This window comes from Hemicordylus capensis, chromosome 4, assembly GCF_027244095.1.
Source record: "Hemicordylus capensis ecotype Gifberg chromosome 4, rHemCap1.1.pri, whole genome shotgun sequence".
Lineage (NCBI taxonomy): Eukaryota > Metazoa > Chordata > Lepidosauria > Squamata > Cordylidae > Hemicordylus > Hemicordylus capensis.
The window spans coordinates 44097795-44103794 of record NC_069660.1 but is presented as its reverse complement, the minus strand read 5'-3'; positions in this window follow the sequence as shown (position 1 = coordinate 44103794).

Below are 6000 nucleotides of genomic sequence, written 5' to 3'. Positions count from 1 at the left end.
AGAGTCTAATCCTGCTCCCATGACTGTCAGAGTGGCTTTTAACAGAATAACCACAAGTCAAGAGGAATGTCCAGATTCTAGAATGCTGGTTCCAGAGGCTGCTTTTTCATAAACTGCAAAAGGCCTTGATCCTGCACAAGTGCTCAGCACATTAATATGCTTAGTATCTTGATAGATTGGGATAGATCTTTAGGGCTGGGTCCACAACACAACTATTTATAACCATTTGGGGAGGAAACATGTACAATAATTGCATATTCAGACTTTCCCAAGTAATTGGGGCGCTTTAGACCAGATGTGCCCATATTCTAGCCATATTCCCCAGCCACAATGACCAAAGGTAGACTTTGTGGCCATGCGTTGAGGCTGGGGATTATGGGAGTTGCAGTTCAACAGCGGGTAATGATTTAACTAGCAAGCCAGAGGTTGCCAGTTCGAATCCCTGCTAGCATGTTTCCCAGACTACGGGAAACACCTCTATCAGGCAGCAGGGATATAGGAAGATGCTGAAAGGCATCATCTCGTACTGTGTGGGAGATGGCAATGGTAAACCCCTCCTGTATTCTACCAAAGACAACCACAGGGCTCAATGGCACACTTTACTTTAGTTTAAGAACATCTAGGGATGTAAGGTTGAGAATCCCTGCTTTAGATTGTATCAGACCTGCTCAACTCCACCCCCACCCCCCGGCTGCTGTTTTTGGACTACAACTCCCATAATCCCGAACCACAGTGGCCAGTGATGATGATGATGATGATGATGATGATGATTATTATTACATTTATATCCCGCTCTTCCTCCAAGGAGCCCAGAGCAGTGTACTACATACTTAAGTTTCTCTTTCACAACAACCCTGTGAAGTAGGTTAGGCTGAGAGAGAAGTGACTGGCCCAGAGTCACCCAGCTAGTATCATGGCTGAATGGGGATTTGAACTCGAGTCTCCCCGGTCCAAGTCAGGCACTCTAACCACTACACCACGCTGGCTCATTATGGGTGTTGGTAAGCCAACATCTGCAGGTGGGTTGAAGTTGAGTAGCCCTGTACTATATAGCAGATAGAGCCTCCAGACTAAAACACCTTGATGAATTAGAAAAGTATGAAAATGCAACATTTGTATACTTCTCCCCTGAGATAGGTCATTCAAGAGTCCTAGTCACATGTGTACGTACAGTGTAACAGGCACAGATATGTAAGCAGGTACAGTTATTCACATGTTACGCTCAACACAAGTATAGTGCTATGCTTTCTCTCTGTACCATGCATTTGAGGGATCTGCATCCAGGTTCACTTTTAAAATGAACACAAATACAGTAATTCACATAAAAACCTGTATGTTTATACAGACATCTGAAAGTGGGCACAACATAATGTATGAATAGGGCTCCTGGTGGACTTCCAAATGAGTAAGTTGCTCCTGCATTAAACAGGGGCTATTATTTGGCTAGACCATAGCTCAAGATATTCCGTCAAGTTTTGTTCTGTTTTTAAAGCAAAAAAGGGAGATGTTTTGGACTTCCTCAGGGAATCCAACTGTACTTCAGGATGGTTATAATATTTCTAGGCCACCCAGATAGCTAAGGTTTAGCACATTAATAAGCCAAGACTGGTTACTAAAAGAAAAATAAAACAAGTTTTCTAATAAGAACTAATCAGCATACGTTTCTTTCACTGTCTATACATCTGGACTAAATTTGGTGCAAATTGAGGTCCAGAAGTTAGATCTCTTGTGCCTCAAATGTTCATGTGTCCACCATCTTGGATTGGGGTGGGTGTCATCATTACAAACTGCACCATTGAGGTGTCCCTGTGTGTCACTCATTACAACTGTACTAATTTGGTTCAAATCAGTTATACAGTCCACAAGTTAGCCCACTTGCATCTCAAACATTCACACATCCGCCATCTTGGACTGGGGTAGATGACAACATCACAAACTACGCCACTGAGGTTACCTGTGTGTTACTCACTGCAACTGTACCAATTTGGTTCTAATGGGTGAGGCAGTCTACAAATTAGTCTGCTTGTGTTTCAGATGTTCATGTGGCCACCATCTTTGAATGGGAGAGAATTACATCATCACACACCATGCCATTTGGGCATCCCTATGTGTCCCTACAGCTGCAGCAAATCCGGTTCAAATCAGTTAAGAGGTTCACAAGTTAGCCCTCTTGCACCTCAAAAGTTTACATGTCCACCATCTTGAATCTGTGTGGATGACATCATCACAAACTATGCCATTGAGCTGTCCCTATGTGTCCCTACAACTGTACCCGATTTGGTTCATATTGGTCCAGGCGGTGCGAAGTTGATGGGAGGGCCGGGGGGACACACGGACACACACAGAGAATGCCAGGTGATCTCATAAGCCTACTGGAAAGTGGGCAAAAAAGTCCATATGGAAGAAAATATAGAAGTATATTCTCAAAAGGTTAAGGTACTTTTAGATCACCCAGAAAGCTTAAGTTTGGCACATACATAGTCCAAGGCACACCAACTATGGGATGTGTTCTAAAGTGGGAAATACAGATGGAGACAGTCAAGAGCTGAAATAGAAAGATGAACAGCCTAAGGAAGAGGACTGGAATCCTGAGATTTGCATGACGTCTTACAGGCAGGGGCGTAGCTAGGGGAGAGAGGGTCTGTGTTCATCCCTCTCTCGGTCGGCCCCCCAGAGTGAGGGAGACAATGAAGAAAATAGGGAGGGATGGAGCTAAAGGGCCCTCAGGAGCTGGGGGCCCGTGTTCTTTGAACCCTTTCGTTCAATTATAGCTACGCCCCTGCTTACAGGGAACAGTGGGAGACTTCCAGACAAGCTGCCATTGTAGCCCACTGGGGGTCTGTGGCAGCAGCAATAACTGGGGGGAAGTGAGGCCTGCTACGGCGCTCCTCCTCATGCCAAACTCCTTCTGCAGTAGCAGTCATTAGTGCAGGAAGCACAGAAAGTGGGTTTGATGTTATCCTGCTGTTGTTTCGCCCTCTGGGCCTGGCCTGCATCCCTCTATCAACAGTGGATTGGACTGATGCGTTCAAATCCATTTGCAAAGTTAACCAGCCTCCACAAATGCCCTCTTGAGCCTTGCTGCCCCCTTAGAGTTTGACAGGACCCAGAGGATGCTAGCATGGCTAATGGGTGGAGGCAAGAAAGCTATAACAGGCTAAGGTTCCCTTTAGAAAATGGCAACTTGCCCAAATGAGAACAAAAAAGACCACAAACTCTGTGAAAAGAAATAGTAGCTGATAATACGAGATCAGAAAAATATTAAATTTAGGAGTGTATGGCTAATAACTGGTTGGCCATCATGGGAAACAGGAAAATGGACTATATCAGTCTTTCATCTGTGCCAACAGAGCTCTTCTTATGCTTTTAGGGCTTCTATCTATGTTTCAGAGCTAACACAAAAGGAGGAATTTTTGCAGGTGTACCATCATTGTGCTGCAGCATTATGATGCCTGGTGAAATGTTTCCTCCTGTTAAAGGTACAGTTAAAAGTAAAACTCTGTACTCATGAACATCAATGCAAATTATAAACCTACTTTCTCCATAAGCATACATTGAACGTGCGGGGAAGAGGGAATCAATATTTTTATCCTGATTCTCATGACCACTAGCATCAGGGTTGCTGCTTCGACCCACTGGTGGTGGGTGGGATGCAGGCTGCCGGCAGATGGGGATCTCAACATGCTCTGGTTTTTCAGTAGTGTGCAAAAGGTTGGTTGTCTTACAGCATGGGAGACCCCTGTGCAGAAGCAGGTTTTGAGTGGTACATCTTGAGTCTACATTGCGATGTTCCCCTGGCACCCCTTGACCTGCCCGCTTGCATTTTGATAACTCTGCGACAGGGGCGTATCTAGGGTGGGGCAGGCAGGGCACGTGCCCCGGGTGCCACTTGAAGGGGGGGTGCCATTTCTTATAATTAAAAGTTTTTTTTAAATGGCCACCAAAAACAAAATGGCCACTGGGCATGCTCAAATGGCCTCTGTGAGGCTCTAGACCATGCCAGGCCTCGCAGTGGCCATTTGAGCAAGCGTGGTGGCCATTTTGTTTTCAGCGGCCATTTAAAAAAAAATTATTTTAAAAAATGACCACTGCACATGCTCAAATGGCACCTGCGAGGCCCTAGAGGCCAGTGGGGGGAGGGGAAAACTTTGCAGACCCTCCACAGCCTTTAGGAAGTCCCCCAAAAGGGCTACAGGTAATTTTTTTTTTTAAAAAAAATTAATATAATATGTCACTGTACACATATTCAGATTGGCACTATGTACAGAGAATCAGGCCTTGTAAATACTGAGCTGAAGTTTATGAACTAATATTGTATTCATTTGCTCTTAATTTGCTTCTTGTGATAAGTGAGTTAAATGTGATGTCTTAATAATATGGCTATTAATGGTGAGTTTGTCTTTGAATCAGTGTGAAATCCTTAGTATTAAGGCCCACTGGGAGTTTCTTGCTCTCTTTCTCTCATTTTAACTGTCTTTCTGAAATACTAGAATATATTCCAAGCAGTGACACAGTTTACTCTGCATATCCTTTAATTATTTTCAGAGTATCTGGGAAAAGTCAAATTCTCCATTTATTTTTAAAATTTATGTAATCGTGATGCTACAATGCATAGCAGAGAATTAGACAGGCACTTCTATTTCGTTTTTCCAAGTACACCTCCGCATAATATTTGGGTAATAATATTTGAGCCCCAGCATACTGAAATTTGTAGTTTTCCAGCATTTTTTGGTCTGGCTACATCCACTGCTAAATAGTTTTTGAAATATTAAAAGATTAATGAGCTTGATGATGTTTGGACAGGGGGTGCAATTTCAGTGCTTGCCCTAGGTGCTATTTTCCCTAGATACGCCTCTGCTGTGCGAAGAGGCACCTATCTGGCAGGGGGAGAACAAATGACTTTATTTAGCCCAGCAATACGACTCTTCCAGTGGCTGTTGCTGGTGTCTCTTTTCTGTCTTTTTCTTTTTGCAGCAGGGAGGATCCTGAGCCTGTTTGGAACAGGGAACCATTTCCTCACTTCTGTGCTCTGTAAACCGCTTTGTGAACTTTTGTTGAAAAGTAGTATATAAATATTCTAAATATAAATAATTTTGATACCAGATGGGGATAAGAGGCTAGAGAGGGGTCAAGTCTGTGTTCTGCACATGCTGACAACCTGAATTCAATTGCTTGAGTCCCACTAGTGGTTTGAAGTGAATGGAACCGGCTGCCAGTCACTGGCATGCTGATGGCTGTCATGGGAATCACCCTGAAGGGTTTACATTATTAAAGCAGAGATTCCCTAACTTGGGTCTCCAGAAATTGTTGGACTACAACTTCCATCATCCCCAGCCCTGTGGATGATAGGAGTTGTAGTCCAACACCTTGGGGGAGGAGAGCTGGTCTTGTGGCAGCAAGCATGACTTGTTCCCATAGCTAAGCAGGGTCTGCCCTGGTTGCATCTGAATGGGAAACTTGATGTGTGAGGACTGCAAGATATTCCCCTCAGGGGATGAAGCTGCTCTGGGAAGTGCAGAAGGTTTCAAGTTCCCTCCCTGGCTTCTCCAAGATAGGGCTGAGAGAGATTCCTGCCTGCAACCTTGGAGAAGCCGCTGCCAGTCTGTGAAGACAATACTGAGCTAGATAGACCAGTGGTCTGACTCAGTATATGGCAGTTTCCTATATCCCTATGTTACCATAGGAACACAGGAAGTTGTCATCTATGGAGTCAGACCATCGATCCATCAAGCTCAGTATTTTCAGGGATTCTCAACGTTGGGTCCCCAGATGTTATTGGACTTCAACTCCCATAATTCCCAACCAAAGGCCACTGGGGCTGTGGATTATGGGAGTTGAAGTCCGATAACATCTGGGGACCCAACGTTGAGAATCCCTGGTTCTACACTGCCTGGCAGCGGCTCGCCAAGGTTTCAGGCAGGAATCTTTCCTAGCTGTACCTGGGGATGTCTGGGATTGAACTTGAGACCTTCTGCATGCAAGGCAGATGCTCTTCCACCA